Source organism: Dermacentor andersoni, chromosome 8, assembly GCF_023375885.2.
Source record: "Dermacentor andersoni chromosome 8, qqDerAnde1_hic_scaffold, whole genome shotgun sequence".
Lineage (NCBI taxonomy): Eukaryota > Metazoa > Arthropoda > Arachnida > Ixodida > Ixodidae > Dermacentor > Dermacentor andersoni.
Window position 1 is genome coordinate 39451936 of NC_092821.1, and position 22816 is coordinate 39474751.

Sequence of the window (22816 nt, forward strand, 5' to 3'; positions counted from 1 at the left end):
CGTCATGCAAACAAGGACTCGCGTCATGCCGAAGCTCGGATAAAAGTGACACCCGGTGCTCAGCATAGAAGAGAAATTTGACATCGTTCGTGCTATCAAATGTGACATGAAGAAGTCGCCGCTGACACGCAACAGGTATCTACTGTTGACTACAGTGTATGGCTTTTGGAATGCAAAGTTGGTCGGCAGCGCTGCTGCAACTGCGAAGACATGCCGGCTACGAGGTTCTACTTTTTGACATCAATGCCTCTGTTGCCGAAGTGTCGCCTAGTGACAGTGATGAGGACGACACGACAGCATGGGCGATTCAGGCCCGACAGTGGCAGAAGCTGCGCGTTACGTCAACCTCATGAATGCAATCGTCGCGACGAGAACAGGACTCCGCAATGAAAAAGGCACCCCGTGACTTTTGCAGCACCACCGCGCGCATGCACGAAGAATAGCTAACGCTAATGAGGAATCTGCCAAGCGAGTGTTTGCCGAGGGGAGCTGGCTGGAAAACTGGCTCGCAGCCTCAGTAAGTTTGAGCCCACTGTCATTGCTGCTAGGCCGCCACGGCATCAAACGCAGATAACACTTTTGTCGCGTAAAGTAAATAAATACTGCATGTTTTTTCCCCTTTCATTGCACTCTCTCTGAGTTCCGTGTTTGACAGGTAAGTGGCCGATCTTATGCTATTTCAGTTAAGCAGTACTACCATTTAGTATGTACTTTTTCCGAGCTCCGGCCCACTATGGCTTAACGAGGTTTCACTGTACCTTTATTTTCGAAATAGTCTGGTGTTTTGCCTTAGCTGCACACTTATCCGCCTTTTCATTTCCTGGAATTGTGATCTGGCTTGGGACCTCCTAGCAGGAGCAGATGGATTGGCCTTGACATACTTGTCACATGTTTAAAATATTGCTTATGAAGGGTTTATGCTCAGATTGCAAATTAAGATCCTTTAGTGCACTCAGACTGTATAAACAACTGCTTTTGAGAGTTTGCCTGTTATAATTTTTTCCATTGCCATCCTCGGAGCATAACATTCTACTGTGAATACAGAGACAAACTGTGGTAGCCTAACAGTATGTTCCCACGTACCTTTGACAACGCTGCTTCCCACATAATTTCGCATCTTTGACCTGTCGGTGTAAAATTCAGTGTAAGTGTCGATTTCTTGTACTGCACGAAACTTGTTTATCGTGGGTTCGTGTGGATATCCCGCTTGTTTAAGTGTGTTAACGAAAAATCAAGGAACTATGTAAAGTCACTCCAATGGGGTAATCTGGGTGGCCTGTTAGCAACAGAAAGTGCTTCATTAGGGACAACGTATTTTAGACATTTTTCCCCGTACCAAAGTGTGAGAGGTCTGATTGCCTGCGGTTCGTTGCATACTGTAGCTGTGTATCACAGTGGGTGATAATGTTATTACAAATGTGCTCTGGAGATCGTCGAACTTTGAGAACGTAGGTAAGCATGTATTGCATTCTTCAATGTTCCAAGGACTGCTCATTACTCTCCAAGTACAAACTGGGAATAGCCAATGTTCTGTAGGCACTGCTTGCTAGGCGTAGCCATTGATAATGAACTAGTTCTAATCGCTGGAGGTATGACTGCCTGGCTGAGCCATAAATTATGCAACCAGAGTATTTTACTGCCTACTACGCAATGACAGATACACAGAAGACATTTGAAGTCAGAGTCCCAGTGTTTCTGGGACAGGATTTTGAGAACTTCAAGTGCCTTGCTTGCTTTAATCTTCAGACTATGTGTGCTAGGAAGTTCAGCTTCTTATCGAATAAAACCGTAAAAACTTGTGGTCTTGTTTGGCTGGCAGTATGGCTTCATCAACTTTCAAGATCGGGTCTGGTTGTAAGCCCCTTTCTTGTGAAAGGACGCCAGCAACAGCTTTTTCAGTGGAGGAATGGAAGACACCTTTATTTGCCCACTATATCAATTTATTTAAAGTGATATGGATCTGCCATTTGCAAGTTAGCATGTCCTATGCGCAGTGCCCACCTTGGAGATGATCAATGTATAAAGAATGCATTAAAGATAGCATAATTCTGTTTCTGGAGTTATTTTCCTCACGAACAGTGTTGTGCTTAGAATACAACCGTGTGGCACGGCGTTTTCCTCAGTTCTGGAGTTTCAGTGCCAAAAGCACAATTTGATCATGAGGCACACCGTAATGGGGCACTCCGGGTTAATTTTGACCACCAGGGGATCTTTAACGTGCCCCGAATGCAAGGGACACGGGCTTTTTTGCATTTCACCCCCATCGAAATGCAGCAACTGCAGTGGAGATTTGATCTCGTGACCTCGTGCTTACCAGCACAACACCATAGCCACTTAGCCATCGTGGTAGATGCTGTTTTCCTGGACGAATATTCATGAAAGCACTGTGCCAAGACGCACCTGAAATGTTCGATTAAGTCCGCTGGACAGCTCAGTATCTTGCCATGAATCCCTAGGTCTGCCAAATCCCCCACTATACCAATATATCCATGTAGTAGGCTTTGTCCAAGCCAACGAAAACTGTGAGACAGTGTTGTTTGTGTAGAAAGGCACTGCGTAGTTGAACAACCCTTTCTATACCTGCATTGATGACTGTCTAACAGATTTTGTGTATCAAAGCTAAATGTTAGCTCGGTGTTTAGTATACATTCATAGGATTTTACCAAACAGCTAGTGAGAACAATAGGTCAGTAGCTGCTTAGAAATGGTGGTAGTTTTCTGGCTTTCAAGAATGGTACTATTATTGCAGTTTTCTATGCTTTTGGCATTACTACTGCTTCCCAAATCATGTTAAAGAATTCCAGCAGAGCCTCTACGTACCGTATTTATTCAAATCTAGGCCGATAGTTTTTTTCAAATAATCATATTCAAAACTCTAGGGTCGGCTTAGATTCAAGGATTTTAAAAAACGCGCCGGTTTTTCATTGGAACTGCTAAATATGGTGCATAGCTAGCGCCATCTAGAAAAGTTAGTATCGCAGCCGCTACTAGCCATGCCAGTAGCCAGCCGTACACAAGCGAGGTGCCATTTTGACCTGTGTCGTTGGCCATATCAGTGTGCGCTCCTTGTCGTTGACTCTTACCGTGGGCACTTGACTGAAAACGTGAATGCTGCGCTCACCCAAGCAAACACGGACCTCGCTGTCATACCGGGCAGCATGACGGGCCAGTTGCAGCCACTTGATGTCTGCATCAACGAACCTTTCAAGGATCGTCTGCGGAAATATTACACAGACTGGTTGACTGACGAAGACCACATGCTAACGGCAACAGGCCGCATCAAACGTGCATCGCAATCGCAGCTGGTGGGCTGGGTAGCTGCAGCGGGGGACGACATCCCAGGTACTTTGATCATGCGTGCCTTTAGAAAGTGCAGCATATCTAATGCGCTTGACGGTACCAAAGAAAGTGCACTGTTTCAAGGTGACAGTGACAAGGAACACAGTGACGAGTCTAGCAGCGACGACAACAATGAATGAGCTCTGCACGTTCAGATTCAATAAATGCTGTTTGCATTTTGTGAATGCTGTCCTCACTTTTTTTGTTCGGCCTACATTCGAGGTAACATATATTTTTTTTGTTGGCTTCGGACTTTTGGGGTGTCGGCTTAGCATCGGGGTCGGCCTAGATTCGAGTAAATACGGTATGCTTGCTATAAGTGGGCAAGTATTTACCAGTGGATGCGGTCAAGATTCGCTGCTGTTTTCCTGCGGGCAGGAAGTACTCTGTTCAATTCCAGCAGTGTCAGGAGAGCATCATACGGTTCATTTAAGGCACTGCTAGTTGGTAATTCCTCTTTTTCCGTGATGTTCTTGTACAACCTTCGGAATGTGCAGTCCACTTATAACAACTCCACTTATGCGAATATTCTGCTCAAAAATTTCAAAAAGAACGAAAAATCTGATTGTTATCACCGATCAACAGTATATCTGGATTGCCATAAAAAAAATAGCTGCCACATACCTTTGTAGCTCTGAAACCAAATTTGCCACTTGTGGTAAAAAACTAATGTTGCAGAAAGTAGGCAGCGAAAAAAAATATGTTTGTTCATACCTCTAAGCAGCGTGTCAAGCGTTAGGTGCTCTGAAATAGTCAGAAACCTGCACTTGCTTTCGCAGAAGTTTCAGGTTTGCAACTGCAGTTTGCATTGCATCCAGCTGCTGCGCAAACACTGGCAGCTATAATTTAGCGTGCATGAAATCAATGAACAACTCGGTCAGTGATAGAGCACTTTGGATGAGCATCGGGTACAGTGTCAAAGATGCGCCATTGTCAATCTCGGACACTGACATTTCGGACACAGCCATTATAAATTTAGAACCCTCAATGTTCACCTGACGGGCCAGGGCTTCTGCTTTTTGACTTAAACATCACCGGACGCTGGCACTTGCTTGGCGATCATGGCTTTCGGCCACACCAGAATAGCATGTGCAAGTTTTGGGTTGGCACCTTGGCTGGCATTCTCTTGCATGGCTACCACAGATTTCTCGGCAGCTTCTAAAATTTTCACCTTGTTTTCTAGATAGTCTGATATTGTCTGCTTCAAGATTTCAAATTCCTTTGTGACGTCCACTTGCGATCGGCCACTTTGCACTTGACTGATAACGGCGGCCTTATTTTCCATCGTCAGTCTGCTATAATTTCTTCGCTTCAAAGTCTGTTTCAAGTTCGAGGCAAACAATGAAGGCAGCGTCGGCACCATCGGTAGTAGCTGCCAATGCAACTACAAAACAAAATGACAGTGATGTTGTTTACGTTTTTGGTAGCTTTTGACTTGTGATCAAGGGGAAAAGTCTGGAAAATCAAATGAGTAGAGCATGAAACATGCCAAATTTTGATCATTGCTATAGACCGTTTTTTCGTAGGTGCCACCATATTGTGAACGCAGTGGCGCCGCCTATGAGCAGCACCATACTGCCTTGGGTGAAAACGTTATTTTGCATGGCAGGTATACGCTCGGCGGTAGGTTCTGGCGTTTGTTTTCGCGGTCGTGCGGTCTGTTTAGTATGATATGCATCTCCTACATGGTAAACGGTTCTGTGAGGTGTGCTGAAGTGGTTTAAGGCGTCATGGCCGGAATTTCTGCTGGCGTTGAGGTGGACGGAACACGCAGAGCGATGTGTGCGTGCATATTTGAGCCTACGATCAGCCTCAGAGATCAATTGTGTATTTCTGAATGTTCCAATCACTAATGTGACCTTATTGCAGTATTATCCTTTATTTCTAAGCTGCGGTTTAGGAGCCGTGAAACATACTCGACGATCGTAACAGTGTGGGTACCGTTCTGCTATGATAGGAGCTGTGACGTTACACTTTGACAAGCGTTCAAACTGTTCGCTGCAGGTTATATTGCGTGACTACTTGGTTCGATGGATGAGGTTTCCACCCCTGAATAAAATAGTTTTGGAAAGTAATAGCAGAATACCTTAGAGTCTGAATTAAACTTGTCCAGCAAAGGGACTGCTTACGAATTACGCGAGCATCCTAAGCAGTAGTAGGTGCTGGATTACAGATATCTTCGTTCTATATACCGCATGGTCTAAGCATATGGCATCAGCGGTTATATATTGACACGTGTACTTGTCTTTATCAGGTGTCACGTTTCACCGCCTAACAAATGTTATCGCACAGCGCAGGACGCGCCTGCATGTATCGGAAGTTTCTGGAATGTTATCGATGGTTCCATCCGCTGTCTGTGACAGAACCTTGTGTAATCTGATTGCATGTGTGCGTGACGCGAATAATGTAGAACTTTGTGGAAGGCACGCGGGTCCCAGCGATTACTTTGGAACATTCGACGACTGATTTATAAACGCCGACGCGCTTGACCCGCTCATCAGATTTTCGACGATCGCCGACCGTGTTCGCTGCTATCGTTGTGCTACAAGTGTAGCCTGTTTTCGTGGGCACAGGTTCGCCCAATAAAAGTTAGTTTTGTCTTTCACAGTATCGCTACTGTGTTCTTTAACGTCACCACCACGTGACAATATTCATAAACGTTGTGCGGCGTGACTGTGCGAGGTTCTATTGTGGCGTTAGTGCGTTTTTTCTTGCTTTTTCGAGAAAGAGGATGATAACCGAATTTTTTTTTCGGTTGCGTTCATTCCGTTTTCTACGATGCACTCACATGTATTACGGAAATTTTGTACTCAAAAATAGGCATCGCATTCTTTTTATGCGATCCCTCTCATATGTTATGGCTGTATACAGTCTGGCTGTCCCCAGTGTTACAGTCTTATGGTTGTAACAGAGTGGGCACGGCGGCACTACTAGCATGCGGTGCACTAATCCTCTCATCTTCGTTGTGCAGCTCGCCCTTGGTCTGTGTTTTCATGGCACCAAGAGCAGCACCAACCATCCCGGGATAACCTTTGTCACCCCACCGGTGAATGAAGCGCTCGTCCACGTGTGGGATACGCTAGACCATCATCGGCCAAGTCACCTTGAGACGGCAACGTGCGCAGACTGTTCAGCGCTTAAGCCACTGCGAGCGCCACCAGCAGAGTGGACCATATATATCCCGCACGGGCACTACATCGGCAGTGGGCACGGTGGCACTACTAGCATGCGGTGCACTAATCCTCTCATCTTCGTTGTGCAGGTGAGAAGGCCTTATGGAAAATGCTTCCGCTCTAGCAACCGTTTTTTGGTGCTGCTGCCGTGCCCGCAGCTATGTCACGGGGTGTTCGATATGGCTGTATTTCTGCGGAAGTTGCTACTGTTATCAGGAGACGTTGAAAGAAACCCCGGCCCTGAACTAAAGGACATCGTTAAGCAACTGAAGGAAATTGCTGCTGATATCAAAGAAATAAAGGAAGAACGTCTCGCAGATATAGAGACCAAATCAGATGCCATAGCACTTCTAGAAAGCAAAGTACGATCTTCTCAGACCGAGATTTTCCGCATGAGTCACGTAATAGAAACAATGGAACAAAAAATCGATGACCTTGAGAACAGAAGCAGGAGAGCTAACTTAATAGTTTATGGCATTTCGGAATCGGAAGAAGAAACGAGCAACAGTCTTGAGCAGATAGTTAGCAGAGATATCATACAAGATATCCTAGACCTGGACCTAGTTACGATAGAACGTATACACCGGTTAGGCAGACCGCAAGCGAAAAAGACTAGGCCGGTAATTTTTAAACTTCCAAATTCTCACGACAATAGCAATATTGAAAAAAGGTTTTAAACTTAAAGGCTCAAAATCTGCCATTGGGGAAGATTTTTCTCCTAAAATACGGGACATTAGAAAGAAACTGGAACAGTGCCAAAGAAAATCGCGACAAACACGACAAAGTCTCCCTCGCCTTCGACAAACTGTACATTAACAGTCGCGCCTTTGTTTAGGACGACGAAACCAATGACAAAGTACCCCTTAAAAAAACTAAGCGGAATCAAGCAAAACAAATAGCCCGCCAATGACACGAAGAGCTCGATAAGACAACTAACAATCATTAATGTGAATGCAAGAAGCTTACTAAACAAAATACAATCTTTCGAAAACCTGTTAACTGATCGCAAACCTGATATAGTCACCGTCACGGAAACGTGGCTTTCACCGGATGTTTCCAACCATGAAATCATTCCACCGAATTATTCAGTCATTCGAATAGATTGGGGTTCCCGTGGGGGTGGCATGGCTCTTGTGATAAAGAAAAACCTTCCATTTGTTTTACTGCCAGATGTATCAGGTGCTGAAAGTGTGTTTTGCAGGATTCTTTGTAACTATACTACTATTTGTGTGGGTTGCTTCTATAGAAGCCCCTCTTCGGGTGATGAGAGCATTTCTGCCATTCACGAGTTTCTACACCGATATGCTAACAACTCTAGAATTATCTTTATGGGCGACTTTAGCCTTCCAGACGTAGACTGGGTAACTATGCATCACACATCATCTTCTTCAGAAATTCTGTTAGGCCTAATGTTATCATTTAACCTTCGCCAAATAATCCTAGAACCGACACGCAAGCAAGGTTCAGTAAACAATATCCTTGACCCTATACTAATCAGTGATCATTTTTCAGGGCACCAAGCACAGACAGAAATTATTGAAGGCATTTCAGATCACAACATACAGTTATGCTTGTTGCCTCTGGACTGCTCAATAAGAACGCGTTGTAGTACGTCTAAGTACCCAACTTCGAGAAGGCGGATGACGCCAGCACACGAATTTCAACCCTTTACTGAACTAACCTCCGACCTGTCAGTCGATGTGAACACAGCCTGGCTTCATTTTAAGAATATGGTTTGCTACTGCGTAACTAACTATGTTCCGTTAAAGAACAAGCGACCATAAAGAACAAGCCCATGGATAACTCGGGAAGTCATCCACGCAAGACGTCATGTAAAAAGGATACGTAACTCTATTAAAAATCATGGATCATGCCCATCCAAAACTAGCAAACTAGCATGTGCAGTAACACATTTTCGACAGACAGCCAAAGAAGCTAAGGAACATTATTTTCATGTAACGCTGCCCAACTTTCTGACAAACAGCCCTCAGCGACTCTGGAACCACTTCCACCCTACTAAAGACATGTTATCGGACTTGTCTCCTGAGGAAAAAATTACCGACGATTACGTTACTTCCTAATGTGAAATTTGAGCGCAGCAAATAAGCTGTTTCACCTTTTCGATAGATTGAGGCAAAGAAATCGAGCAACACATGTATGCGCTATCACAGAATTTTTTTTTTATTTTTCACACGTATTCCTTTAACAAAGACTCCACTAACAGTTCTTGACAGTCATGAAGGAAGCTTTGTGGTCGGAGAAATAGACTGATATATGTTCGACTTGGTACACCAATGCTTGATTCTCAAAGACGAGATCTATACAAGTGCCTCGCGAGGTTGTCACAGCCGTGGGACGCGTTACGAGCGAGAGGAACGGGATGTTCTCCCGCATAAGTGTTAGGAAATTGCTGTTTGTCTTTATGTCAACATTAAAGTCCCCCACTACTAACATCGGTGTGGATCGATGGACGGTTAATGCGAGTTGCAGGAAGTGCACGACGTCTTTCGTGAGTGCGGTAGGGGCGAAGTAGGCAGCTACTACCAGCAAGATAATTTCGCAGTGGCGAACGGCAGTGGCAATTTCGGCTCGGGCGGTGCACATATACAGATCCGCCGCCACCGATCTGGCTCTCTGATTGCCACCGCACAGGGCGAACGGCAGCGGCAATTTCGGCTCGGGCGGTGCACATATACAGATCCGCCGCCACCGATCTGGCTCTCTGATTGCCACCGCACAGGGGTTGCATTGGAGGAGGAGCGAAGAAAGGAATTAAGTTCGAGCCGGCGCTTTGACAACCGGAGACTCGCAGGAAGAGGGGGGAGGGGGGCGGCGTGTACACCCAGCGGCAAACGATGGGGGCAGAAGCGCGCGCAGCAAGCGGACAACACGATAAAGGGAGGAGGGAAGAGATAGCAGCGACTGACTGATGCCGCTGACGCCGATAGTGAGTCAACCCCAGCTGCGGAGTTGGTTTCAGGGACAACGCCGCCGATGCCGACACAAACAATATGATACCCTCGCTTCCGCAGCGCTAAGAACCAGGTCTAGCCGTGGGAAGGTGGTCACGTATTCGTCGACGTGCCGGGGCCTACGTGAAATAACCGGCGCGTCGGCAACTGAAGAGCACCCTATCCGCCACACAAGAACAGGGGGGGGGGGACCCTTTCTTCCTCTTTCTGCATGGCGGCGACGGTGTTCTATGCAGTCACGTTATCTTGACTCTCTAGCGGCGTCAGCGGCATCCAGCGGTATCAGTCGGTCGCTGCTAGCGCTGGGGGGATGAAAGGGGGGCGGAGCTGGTTACGAGGCCGACGACAACGCCGACGACGACGCGAAACCCAGGAACGGACGCCAAAGAGCTGCGCTCTAAAAACTAACAACGCTAATGCGTAAAATAATTATTTTCACTCGAACTTCACAAAATATGACGGCCACCTGTCAGACTTGAGTAGCAGTTCAACATCACGCATCGATCCTTTAATCATATCTGACGCGGGTATCCTTAACATGTTGCTCACCCTTGACCCTAAAAAATCATGCGGACAAGATGACATTCCAAACCATTTTCTAAAGAGATATGCAGAGTGGTGCAGCCGATACTTGGGCCTCATATCTCGAAAATCCCTATCACAATCATCCTTACCCGACGACTGGAAAAATGCGAAAATCATCCCAATACACAAAACAGGAGACACCTCATTGCCCTCTAATTATCGACCAACATCTCTTACTAGCACCGCTTGCAAGATGCTCGAGCATATCATCCTTGAACACCTAACAAACTTTCTTGACGCTCACGACTTATTAACGCCACACTAGCACGGATTCTGCCACGGATTGTCAACCGTCACGCAGCTTACAGAAGTTGTGCATGACCTTGCATTTAACATCAATAACTGTAGCCAAACTGATATAATATTATTAGACCTTTCCAAAGCATTTGAACGCATATGCCACAGTAAATTATTAACAAAATTGTGAGGTTTTATTGGGGATGGATAAATTTAAAATGGGCAACAGATTTCTTAACAAACCGGGCACAATTTGTAATATTTCAGCATGTGGAATCTGCGACAGTGCCTTGTCACATCAGGCGTCCTCCAAGGATACGCGTTGGGGCCACTGTTATTTTTAATTTTCATTAACGACATAACCAGAAATATTGACTGTAACATCAAACTGTTTACTGATGACTGCATCCTTTACCAAACAATTAACACATACGAAGATCATGTTTCGCTTAGCTACTCACTAGACCAGCTAAATGAATGGTGCAAAAAATGGCAAATGACGATAAACACAACTAAATCAGTTTGCATGATGGTAACAAGAAAAAAACAACCTTACAACTTTCCGTACTTTATTAACGGCACAATGCTAATGAAAGTTCACCAGCATAAATACTTAGGCATCACTCTAACTTCTGACCTGAGATGGGACGCGCACATTGCCAACGTGATCTTGAAGGCATTACGCAATCTATTTTATCTCCGAAGATGTCTCCGCCTCGCACCAACATCGACTAAGCTTCTCGCGTATACTACTTTTGTTAGACTGGTTTTGGAGTACGCTAACACAGTTTGGTATCCCCACTCAGTAACGAACATAATGAAACTGGAAAAAGTACAGCGAAAAGCGCTGCGGTTTATTCACAAGTATAAGCGCACAGATTCACCCACTAACCTTGCGGCTATATCGGGTTTAGCGATGCTCTCATCAAGGGCGAAGCAAGCACGGCTCAAATTTTTATTTAACTTGATTCACAACTATTATAAGATTGACCTAACAAAATACATATGTTTTTCGCAGTCACGATCATCGAGACATAAACATGCACACGCTTTAACAGAATATTCATGCCATAATGACACATTCATGTACTCTTATTTCCCCCTCATGATAAGGGAATGGAATCGCCTCGATCCGTCAGTCATTTCTGCAGACTCATTATCTCAGTTCACATCACGGTTAGAATACACATCTAGTAATCAGTAACGCAGTCTTATTCACATAATATGCTTTGCAACTCTTGTAAGCTATGCTGATTATCGTGAAGGTGTTTACTGTTATTTTTGTTCCCGTTTGCTGTCCTTTTCATGATGTATTCTCTGTATTGCTGCGCATGCCTCCTAGAAATGTGATATCTATATTTGTTTTTTATGTATTCTTACCTTGTTCCTTTACGTTCCTTGTTTGGCTTATTGACACGCAATTTGTATGTGCACGTTTATTCCCATGTCTTTCATTTCTGTATGTTCACCTGCTATGGTCCCTGATGGGACTGGCAGTATTGAAAATAAAAATAAATAAAAATAAAAGAGGCAATGCCTTTAGTGCAATCTTCCTGTGTTTGCCATGTATATTGTGAACCAAAATAAAAATGTCTTGTTCATAGCTGCCAAAATGGAGAAAGCATCATACAGTCAAACCTCGATATATCGAACACGGATATATTGAATTATTGCGTTTATCGAACAGTTTCTATATCATGTGGGAAATCACATGTATTTTTAATTTTTTATTTCGAACGGGGCCGGATGTAAAATGGATATATCGAACTCCGCCGCCCCAGACCAAGTGCGCTCTGTTGACAGGAGGCGAGCTTTCCCGCAACACTCTCGAAGATAGCGGCGGCGCGATGGGCGTTCCAGACTGCTGCGTACGACAGCTGCCCACATCTGTTGCGCCGAGGGCGCCATTTGAACGTAGCGGCGTACGCACGCGGCGGCTTGGCGTGGCCGTGGCTTGGCCAGGTTGGCTAGTTTGACAACATCAACAACACATGCATCTCGGTGCTGCCATTTGTGCTATGCCAGTCGTTGTTAGTGTGTGTGAGTGGCTTAGGCCTGTCATGGTTGGTGGGATGGCTGCAAACGTGAAGAAGCGGACCACCCTGACATTTGCTGCGAAATTGGAAGTGATACAGCGCGTTGAAAATGGAGAAAAGAAATCTAGCGTCGCCGAAGCTTTCAACATCCCAAGGAGTACTTTGAGCACTCTGCTGAAAAATAAGAGTGACATAAAGGCCAAGGCGGAACAGAACCAGCCCTCAGGCACGCGGCAGGTGCGCAAAGCTGCCTTTGAAGACGTTGAGAAGGCGCTGTACATATGGTTTATCGACGTAAGGGGCCGGAATATTCCTTTATCGGGACCAATGCTACAGCAGAAAGCCAAGAACTTTGCGTTCATTCTCGGCGCCGAGTTCACTGCTTTCGGCATGCTGGTTTCGTGACCCGCATTGAAGAAGAAGATTTGACGTTGGATGGCACAAAGGAAGAATGCCAGCTTGAAGAAACCTGGAGCCAGTTCGAGCGCTTTGTCGGTGCTGAGCCACACAGCATGTGCATTGAGGACTTCGTTGGCGGTGACGATAGCACCGGAACAGTGGCGGAGTTAACAGACGTGGAGATCGCTGCAGAAGTGACTGCTGAGCGGCCAAACGAAGACGCTGCCGAGGCTGATCCAGCAAGGACTGATGCTGCCCCACTGATGGGGCAAGGGCTGATGTTGATGGCAGCAAGGGCTGATGTTGACTGCAACTGAGGCTGCAGCTGCTTTGGCCGTTGTACGCCGCTACTGCGGCGCAATAGAAGGCACTGGACTGTCTCTTGTGGACCGTTTGGACTATGTTGAGGACGCCGTGGTCAAACACGCGGTTGCCAATATGAAGCAGGCTACGCTGCTTTAGTACTTTCAGCGAACTAAATAAATACTTTGTTTGAAGCTTCATGTGAGTATCTATTGCGCCACGATTGGTTCATTGATTGATTTGTGCTAGTTTTTGACACGTTTTCTACGTGATTTTATATATTGAATTCTGGCTATATCGAACTATTTTGCGATCACCGCGCTGTTCGATATATCGAGGTTCGACTGCATTTGTCTTTACTGTGGCCAACACGCTAACTTTGCAAACACATGTTAATACTGCTACGGGTGCAAAAATAACATCTCTCGGCTTGACTTTATTACTGCCTTTGCAAACAGTTTGATAAGATTAGTGGAAGTGCACAGCAGAATTGCGGCAGTGCACCCTTTGGTTTCCGAGAATAGAAATGAAAACAGTGTAACTGTCGATTTTCATTGGAAGCTTTGTTGCGCAACGGCTACCGTGTTGACAGTTAACTTGAAGACACTGTGGTGGAATTTCTTTGTGAGCACTGTGCATGACTTCTACTGATAACAGCAGACTGGAACGGCCTTCCTAACGACGTTGCTGTCATCATGTGCCTATCGAAGTCCGTCGAAAATGTAAAAAACTTCCTGTTACTATGACTATGCATTTTTATTCTTGCCACCCCTTATGTAACACCCCATTTACTGGGGCCTTTAAGGTAATAAAATGAAATGAAATTCAGTTCACTGCAAAGGCAATTGAATTTGCTCACTGCACTAGTGTCTCGCTTCTTGAAGTGAAAAGGTTTGACTTTTTACATCGGCGAAGGTGACGAGATTTTAGCACATTGTAGCAAGAGTGCTGCGAAAGAAGAACTATCTACTGGGATAAACTGGCGCAACGGAAGAGGTCTCATTGGCCACTGCAGTCTGCAAACACTGCACAAAAAACTTGAAGCTGCTACCAACAGGAGAGAATCGAAACGAGCGTGAAGTGAAGTGAAGACACTGTGGTGAAGTATGAGTGAAGTGATGGCTGGCATGCACCTCAGGTGCCCAGTACATACTGCTCGTTGCCTGATAACGCCGCTGCGCATACCTAGTCCTGCTTAGTCAAGTGCTGAGGGATGTCGTGACTCAAAGCTTTTCCAGAACAAGAATCCCAACAGTCCCAATGTGCTTTTCACCACTCTCAATGAATGAGCATATGGATAAAGAAGTATGGTACTGCATTAAAAAATTCTGTTTTAATTTTGTTCACCTCAAGCACAGGGGCCGAGTTACAATTCATATTTATCTATATTCCCGTTTTTACACTATACTGATTTAGGCATAACCAAGGGACTCACTGGGCTTAACATGATCACAAAGCACTGTGAGGGCCTGCAACACCAGGGCAAGAAGGCTCTGGATTAAACTCTACCACCTAAGGTGCTTCAGTGTGCTCAATAAAACAGTATTTTTGCATTTTGCCCCAATCAGAATGCAGGCAAGAATCACAAACCTGGCAATATGTCCTCAGCAGCAGAACGTCATACACACTTGAGCAGGTCACACCAAGCTAGGCAGACTTGGCTATTTATCGCAAACTCACACAAGCAAGCAAATGTAAGAGAAATGACCGTCACTGCCCACCTGAGGTGGAGACTGATTGATCCACAGTCCCTGTAGTCTGCACGCTCCTCGACTCACTGCCTGCTCTGAAGGAGCACCCAACAGACTTGTCAGCCAGAGGCAAGCTGCACTGCGTGCCAACCTCGACCTGGCCAATGACCTTGGAAGGGGCGTGGCATGCCATTTTCGCAGCGATACCTTCGGCTAGGCTCATCGCATTTGTGAGGCCTGCAGAAAATAATTAGAGTGCTGCAGTCCTGTTACATCACCGAGTACAAGAGGTAAATCCAATTATAGAATAAATGCATGGGCACGTTATAATGCATAGCCGTGGAACACAACATAATCCTTTCTGTTCAGTATTTCTAAAGGGCTACACGAGACAATCCACATTGAATACTCGAAAGCAGGGCAACCTTTTTCTGTGCAAGGTTTAAGGTGGCAAAATGTATTTCCAACCTCTTCCCTCTCGTACATTTTAAAGCTCTTGGAGGAGTCTAACTAATGCAAAGTGGTTGCAAGATCCTAAGATCCTCGCCGTCAGCCTATTCAAATGTTCACTGTAGGATCTCCAACAGCCCTATGTCTTGGGCCAGCTGATACCATCCTATGATTGCACTTTCCTATATCATCACACTACCTAGCTGTCTACTGACAATATTTGCATGTCTGTTTTACTGGGACCCATTCGGTGGCCCCAACAGACAGTCAATTACCTGCCCAACACATTACATTGCTTGCCAAAGTTGATTTTTAATGCAATGGCATTCTTTAAGAACTTCACCCAGTTAGCTGTAGCATGTATGTATGCTTGGAAGAACGCTAACATAATCCTAATTCATAAGAAAGGGGATGCCAAAGACTTGAAAAATTATAGACCAATCAGTGTATTGTCAGTTGCCTACAAAGTATTTACTAAGATAATCACAAATAGAATCAGGAACACCTTAGACTTCTGTCAACCAAAGGACCAGGCAGGATTCCGTAAAGGCTACTCAACATTAGACCACATTCACACTATCAATCAGGTGATAGAGAAATGTGCGGAATATAACCAACCCTTATATATAGCTTTCATTGATTACGAGAAAGCGTTTGATTCAGTCGAAACCTCAGCAGTCATGGAGGCATTACGGAATCAGGGTGTAGACGAGCCTTATGTAAAAATACTGAAAGATATATATAGCGGCTTGACAGCCACTGTAGTCCTCCATAAAGAAAGCAACAAAATCCCAATAAAGAAAGGCGTCAGGCAGGGGGATACGATCTCTCAAATGCTATTCACAGCGTGTTTACAGAAGGTATTCAGAGACCTGAATTGGGAAGAATTGGGGATAAGAGTTAATGGAGAATAGCATAGTAACTTGCGATTCGCTGAGGATATTGCCTTGCTTAGTAGCTCAGGGGACCAATTGCAATGCATGCTCACTGACCTGGATAGACAAAGCAGAAGGGTGGGTCTAAAAATTAATCTGCAGAAAACTAAAGTAATGTTTAACAGTCTCAGAAGAGAACAGCAATTTACGATAGGTAGCGAGGCACTGGAAGTGGTAAGGGAATACATCTACTTAGGGCAGGCACTGACCACGGATCCCGGTCATGAGACTGAAATAATCAAAAGAATAAGAATGGGCTGGGGTACGTTTGGCAGGTATTCTCAGATCATGAACAGCAGGTTGCCATTATCCCTCAAGAGAAAAGTGTATAACAGCTGTGTCTTACCAGTACTCACGTACGGGGCTGAAACCTGGAGGCTTACGAAAAGGGTTCTACTTAAATTGAGGACAACGCGACAAGCTATGGAAAGAAGAATGATAGGTGTAACGTTAAGGGATAAGAAAAGAGCAGATTGGGCGAGGGAACAAACGCGAGTTAATGACATCTTAGTCGAAATCAATAAAAAGAAATGGGCATGGGCAGGACATGTAATGAGGAGGGAAGATAACCGATGGTCTTTAAAGGTTACGAACTGGATTCCAAGGGAAGGGAAGCGTAGCAGGGGACGGCAGAAAGTGAGGTGGGTGGATGAGATTAAAAAGTTTGCAGGGACAACATGGCCCCAATTAGTACATGACCGAGGTAGTTGAAGAAGTATGGGAGAGGCCTTTGCCCTGCAGTGGGCGTAACCAGGCTGATGATGATGTATGTATGTATGTATGCATGTGTGTGTTGTATGTGTGTATGTATTTATGTATGTATGTATGTATGTATGCATGTATATATGTATGTATGCATGTGTGTATGTATGTACGTATGTATGTATGCATGCATGCATGCATGTATGTATTTATGTATGTATATATACCCACCACGGATGCACAGTGGCTATGGTGTTAGGCTGGTGAGCACGAGGTCGCGAGATCGAATCTCGACCACGGCGGCCACATTTCGATGGGGGCGAAATGTGAAAACACCCGCCTACTTAGATCTAGGTGCCCGTTAAAGAACCCCAGGTGGTCGAAATTTCCAGAGTCCTTCACTACGGCATGCCTCATAATCAGAAAGTGGTTTTGGCATGTAAAACCCCATAATTTTTTAATGTATGTATGTATGTATGTATGTATGTATGTATGTATGTACATAACCTCTTTCCCGTTAACTTGGGTCACTGAGTGGTCTACGGTGAAATGGGTAGAGCATCTGGCTGCTGTGCCAACGGAACTGGGTTCAAAACCAACCGTCAGCCCAGCTTAGGACACTGAGCATATAACAGTGGGTATGTGCTGCTTTACAACAAACTTCTCAAGACACCAAGTTGGGTTACAGGGTACTTTGCACTCGGTATGTGCCGCTCTTCAATGAACCTGGGCGGTCTCTCCCAAGGATGTCCAATTTTCCCTGTCTTGCACCAGCTGACTTCAAGTTGTGCCTGCAAATTTCTTAATTTCATCATCCCACGTAACTTTATGCCATCCTCGAATGTGCTTTCCTTTCCTTAGCACCCATTCTATAGGCCAAATAGACCACAGATTACCTGCCCTATGCATTACATAGCCTGCCTAGCTAAATTTTTTCCTCTTAGTGTTAACCAGAATGTCAGTTACCTTTCTTTACTCTGATATCGACACTGCTCTCTCCCTCTCTCTTCAAGGTACAGCTAACCTTCATTCTATCACTTGTTGTGCAGTTCTTAATTGCTCCCAAGTTTCTTTGTTAACCTCGAAGTTACTGACCCACATGTTAGTACCGGTAGAATGCAATTATTGTAGACTTTTCTATTGAATGATAGCAACAAGCTACCAGCCACGATGTGATAATGCCTGCAGTATGCGAACTTTCATGGTTTCTCGTTTCTTTGTTTTCTTAGGAGAGCTTACATGTTGCCTTTGTGCCTTACATCTCACTTCAATTTCTAATTCTGAAATCAGCCACGTTACAGTTTCATTCATTACCTTTAATGTTATCTTCATATTTCTGTTCTACTAAAGCTGCATAATTGTCTGAGAGCATCAGCCTGAATTCATTTACTTCTACCCTGACTGTGTTTCGGCTAGCCTGTTTCCTCTTAATTTTGTCTTTCTCTTCAAATTTAGAATAATATACCTACGATCAATAACCTCAATAACCTATGATCACTGCCATTTACCGTACCTAACACTTCTACATTCTGCACTATGCTAGGGTCGGCACAGAGTATAAAATCTATTTCATTTCTTTTTTGCCCATTAGGGCTTTTTCAGGTGAACTTCGCATTACTGCGCTTCCAGAAAAAGGCAATCATCATTTGAAGGCGATTCCTTTCCGCGAAGTCTACCAACATCTCTTGTCTACTATTTCTAGAGTTGATGCCATAGTTGCCAGTCGCCTGTTCTCCCATTCAATTTTCTTCCAATTCTGCATTATTGTCACCCATGAATACAGTAAACTAAGTTTGCCTCTTTCTCACTGCTAATTCAACATCTCCATAAAACTGTTCTATCATCATTCCTGGAGGTTGGAGAGTAGGCTTATACTACGTGTAATCTATGTTTCCTGTTAAGTTTTATTACGACGACTGCTACCCTTTTATTAATACTGTCATGTTGAAGTGATGGTGAAAACCAGAGTCGCACGATGCATTCAGCAAACCTGTGCCCAGGAAAACAAGTTACACTCAACACAATGATAGTGGCAAGTACACTCAACAATTTTTTTAATCTGATTCGTGGGTCAAGTGCATCAGCTTTTACACATGACTTGTCGAATATGTTCCAGTGTAATCGCTGGTGCCTTCATGCTTTCCAAAATGTACTACACAATTCCTGTCGTGCATACAATCTGACTACACAAAGTTAGGCGACGAGAGACAACGGATAGAACCAGCAGTAACATTCGAGAAACTTGCGATACAGAAAGGCGTGTATTAAGTTGAGTGACAGCATTGTAACAGAGATTGGCAGGTGAAAATCATTCACCAAAAACAAACTATTTGCACGCATGTCAATACTGCAGTATTAATCAGTGTTGCCCACTGTGTACTTATGAATTAGGAATCCTACCCTATATTCCCTCTTGTCTGGAAGACCTCTGTAGTAGAGGACGTGGCCATTAGCAAGTTCTGGATAAGCTTTCATGTTTTTCTAACCTCCTTAAGCCCAACGATATGTCGGGAAATGCCCGATAATACCTCAAAGAGCTAAGCTAGCTTCACTAAACAGGGCTCACATGTTAAATGTCGCCAGGTTCAATTTCCAGTGGCAGCCTGTCCAAATCCAGAGATTCCTTGCACCTGCTGCCGGTTTGCAGGTCTGACCACCACCTTGTTCACGTACTCCACAACCGCACTAGATGTGTGCTGCTCTTCATTTAAACACTTTGACACCAACTTGGGTCACTGGGCATGTGCCAGTGGGTATGTGCCACCATTGAATGAACCTCAATAACTTAAATACACGAACAAGCCTTGTCATCTGTCCAGCACAATAGTGGTAGGGTGTGATACATCACTCAAGCCACCATTCATTACCTGCTTTTTTTACTGGAGCAGTACAAGTAATAGAAGCAACGGCATGCCTTGAGCAAGTGGATATACATACTACATTCTGGAATGAGCCAACCAGCATCATTCAGCACTTGCGGCTATTTGTAGTAAACGATGCAGAGACAGGTTAGATCTTCGTGGGCACAAAAAACATCAGCAGAAGCTGCAAAGACAGCAGTAGCAAAGTAAAACACATTAGACAAATGGTTGAGCACACAGCCAGGGATATGGGCCTAGGGCACTTCACCACCTAACTGCCAGAAATTGAAACATGCTCCTCCCGCAACCAGGAAAAATTCACAGAGGAACTCCTCCGATGTTTGCCCAAGTATCTGTAAGCATTGTGCCACTCACTCATCTCCATGCAGCCCGGTGTCATTCTCAATGTTATGGAACTTGATCCGACCAGTACAAACCCTTATAAACCTTCATCAGCGGTTTGCTTATACTTGTTAGCGAACATAAGGCAGGCTTAAGTAAAGGTTTGATACAGCACTCGAGTGCACAATCATTGGTGTTAACTAAGGTGAAGTTAATTCGCCACAGTTAAGATAGAGTTCATTAGGGCACGCAAACTCTCGACCTTTGGTGGGAGCCGAACCCACGACATTTCGTGTTAAGTTTAATTTAGCAAAGCTGTTGCAAAACCACCACTACATTTGCTGAGGGGTGTATTCAATGCACTGTAATGGTTCAGATGCTTAATTTAAGCATGTTCTTTATTTAATCATATGCTGTTATGTGTGTTGTATGGGTGATGTTAATGAATTTGCACACTGTTCGCTTCACTTTGCTGAGCGCTTGTAGCCTCTGCCTCACGTTGGTATGAGCTATTGCATCTTTTGCTTGCTTACGGGGGTATCAGCCATTGCCTAAGGGGAGTATTAGCCATTTATTGTCTTACATGAAGCAGAAATTACTCGTTCTGTAGGCTTGCTGGACGCGTCACCACCTGAGTGCACCAAATGGAAAGCACTGACGCCCCAGCTGGTGTGGTCAGCACAAGCAGTGAGGAAGGGAAATAAATGCAGTCATGTGTGACCACTGCTCAGCACAACAGCACAACTATGGCGTGACCTCCACATAAAAAGAAGCGTAACATCCCATAAACGTGGAGAAAACAAAATAAAGACCCACGGGACAACATTTCCAGCACTAACAGTGCAGTGCATACGGATGTGTTTGCGCGTGGGAGGTGCCACCTTGTTTACATCGCGACTGAATACAGGCCTGTTGCACATTACTAACAGTGGTCTTCTATTCAAGTAAAGGCAGCGCAAAGGAACTGCAGCAATGCTCATCGAAGGCACGAATCAGTGGTTCTGCGATTTCTGAAAGACTGCGGCAACTGTTTTGCGCAACCTGGCATTTTGAGATTATACCACACGCATTCGCAAACGCGGTGGTTCCTGCAAGTGTCAGCAAAGGAACGCGTAATCGCACGAAAAGTACTCTCACCTCAGATGCGTTGCGGTGATACGGCACAGGATCAGGTCTAGTGGATAAAACAGCGCTCTCCCGCTGAGGCGCCGCGTGTGGAAGAATTGTGTGAGGGCGCTCCGAGCGGACTGGATTTACTGGATTGAGGCGGGGGCGCGCTTCGCGGTGTATTCAACGTAATTCCGCTGTGGGCGCTGAGACCGACTGCGCACCTGCGCTCTTATAATGGTGCTTTATCTCAACTCCAAATTTGTAGTGACACCTTTTTGCAACGTATACACATTTGAGGCATGTGTTTTGAAAGACAACGTCTTGAATTTCGCTGTCATTGTCAAGTGTTTGCGAGCGAACGCGCGTTCGTTGCGCGGACGCTGGCGGACGGCCAGTTTTTCTCGCAGGAAGTCTGTGCAGTAAATTTTTTTTTATGGTTTTACTTGCTTTGGTGCGCGCGCGGCTCTTGTCGGCCGGTACCAAATGTAGCTTTAGGCAAGTGAACTGCCATTTTTAACATTGTTTTTTAAAAGTAAAACGTAATTTGTGCCTGAATAGCCGCCTATATCTGCAACATGAAGCTACGCAAGCTACCTATATTGCTCAGAGGCGCATTGCTTCCTGAGATAATTAACGCACTGGTGGTATAATTGGTTCTGCTGAACAAGTTCCTAGCTGTCATTCAATATAATTAAACGCCCATTTGGTGGCAGCCTGTAGAGATGAATATATATATATATATATATATATATATATATATATATATATATATATATATATATATATAGAAGATTATCAGTCATAGCTCTCGTAGTATAGCCCTCTGGGCCGTTTCCTTTTTTCTTTCGAAAGTAGTCCTATTAGGGTTATTATAATTACACGAAGGTATTTCGCCCTCGTCAGCAGCAGTCCTTGAGATAGTTATTCTGGCGGCTAGCTTCCCACGCTATGCGCGCCGCCCCCGCACCTGGTTAAGCTGTTCCTAGACGCTAGAGTTATACTATGTCCGCGCAACCTTGAGCGATCGGAAAGCGCGTTTTCCCCTCTTGGCCGGCGGAGTAGGGAGGCTTTGTTTCCGGCCGCAGAGCCCTCCACGTCTCAGTAAGGTGCCTGGTGGTGGTCTCGTGCCGACGATGCCCTCTCGGTGAGCGCATATTCCCATCTCATCTTTTAAGAGGTTCAATACTTACAAGCATTTGTCTCGCAAACCATATTTATTTCAAGGGAATTTTCCACGTCTCAATAATTTCTCTCGTCGTATTCGAGTGCTGATTGCCGTGCTATCGTTTGATAACGAAGCTTTCCCTCAAGTCTAAATATTTTAGCGCAGTTTTCCTAGTCTCTAAAGCCGCTCGAGTTCGCTCTTCTCCTCGGGCGGCCATTTTTCCAAGAAAGTATGCCTTCCAATCGACTATCGCGGACAACATCAGTCCCTTTACACATAAGTATGAGGCTCGGAGCAGGAGCTATGGCGCTTGAAAGTAACCTGGGGCCTGACGAACCAACCGACTGAGCTATCTTTCCGGGCAACATCCAACGGTCACGAGTTCAAATCACCTGTTATGTTCCTTTTTTCCCCCTTTTTCTTTCTTTTTTTTCTTTCTTTTAATGTCTTTTCCTTTATTTCATCACTGTACGGGAACCCTCCTAAAATAAAAAAAAGAAAGATATATATCTTCAG

At 44.9% G+C, this 22816-nt stretch overlaps 1 long non-coding RNA gene across 3 annotated transcripts in view; it reads right to left on the reverse strand.

The window, feature by feature from the left end:
- The window catches only part of LOC126526408 (uncharacterized), a 39240-nt gene extending 17978 nt beyond the window's left edge, over window positions 1-21262 (reverse strand). The window contains exons 1-3 of one of the 3 annotated variants that reach the window (XR_007598557.2): window positions 21163-21262; window positions 19760-19867; window positions 14766-14972 (exon numbers count right to left, since the gene is read on the reverse strand). This is a non-coding gene — a long non-coding RNA (uncharacterized lncRNA). The other 2 variants (XR_008611446.2, XR_008611447.1) reach the window with 2 other exon arrangements.
- Window positions 21263-22816: the final 1554 nt, after the last annotated feature.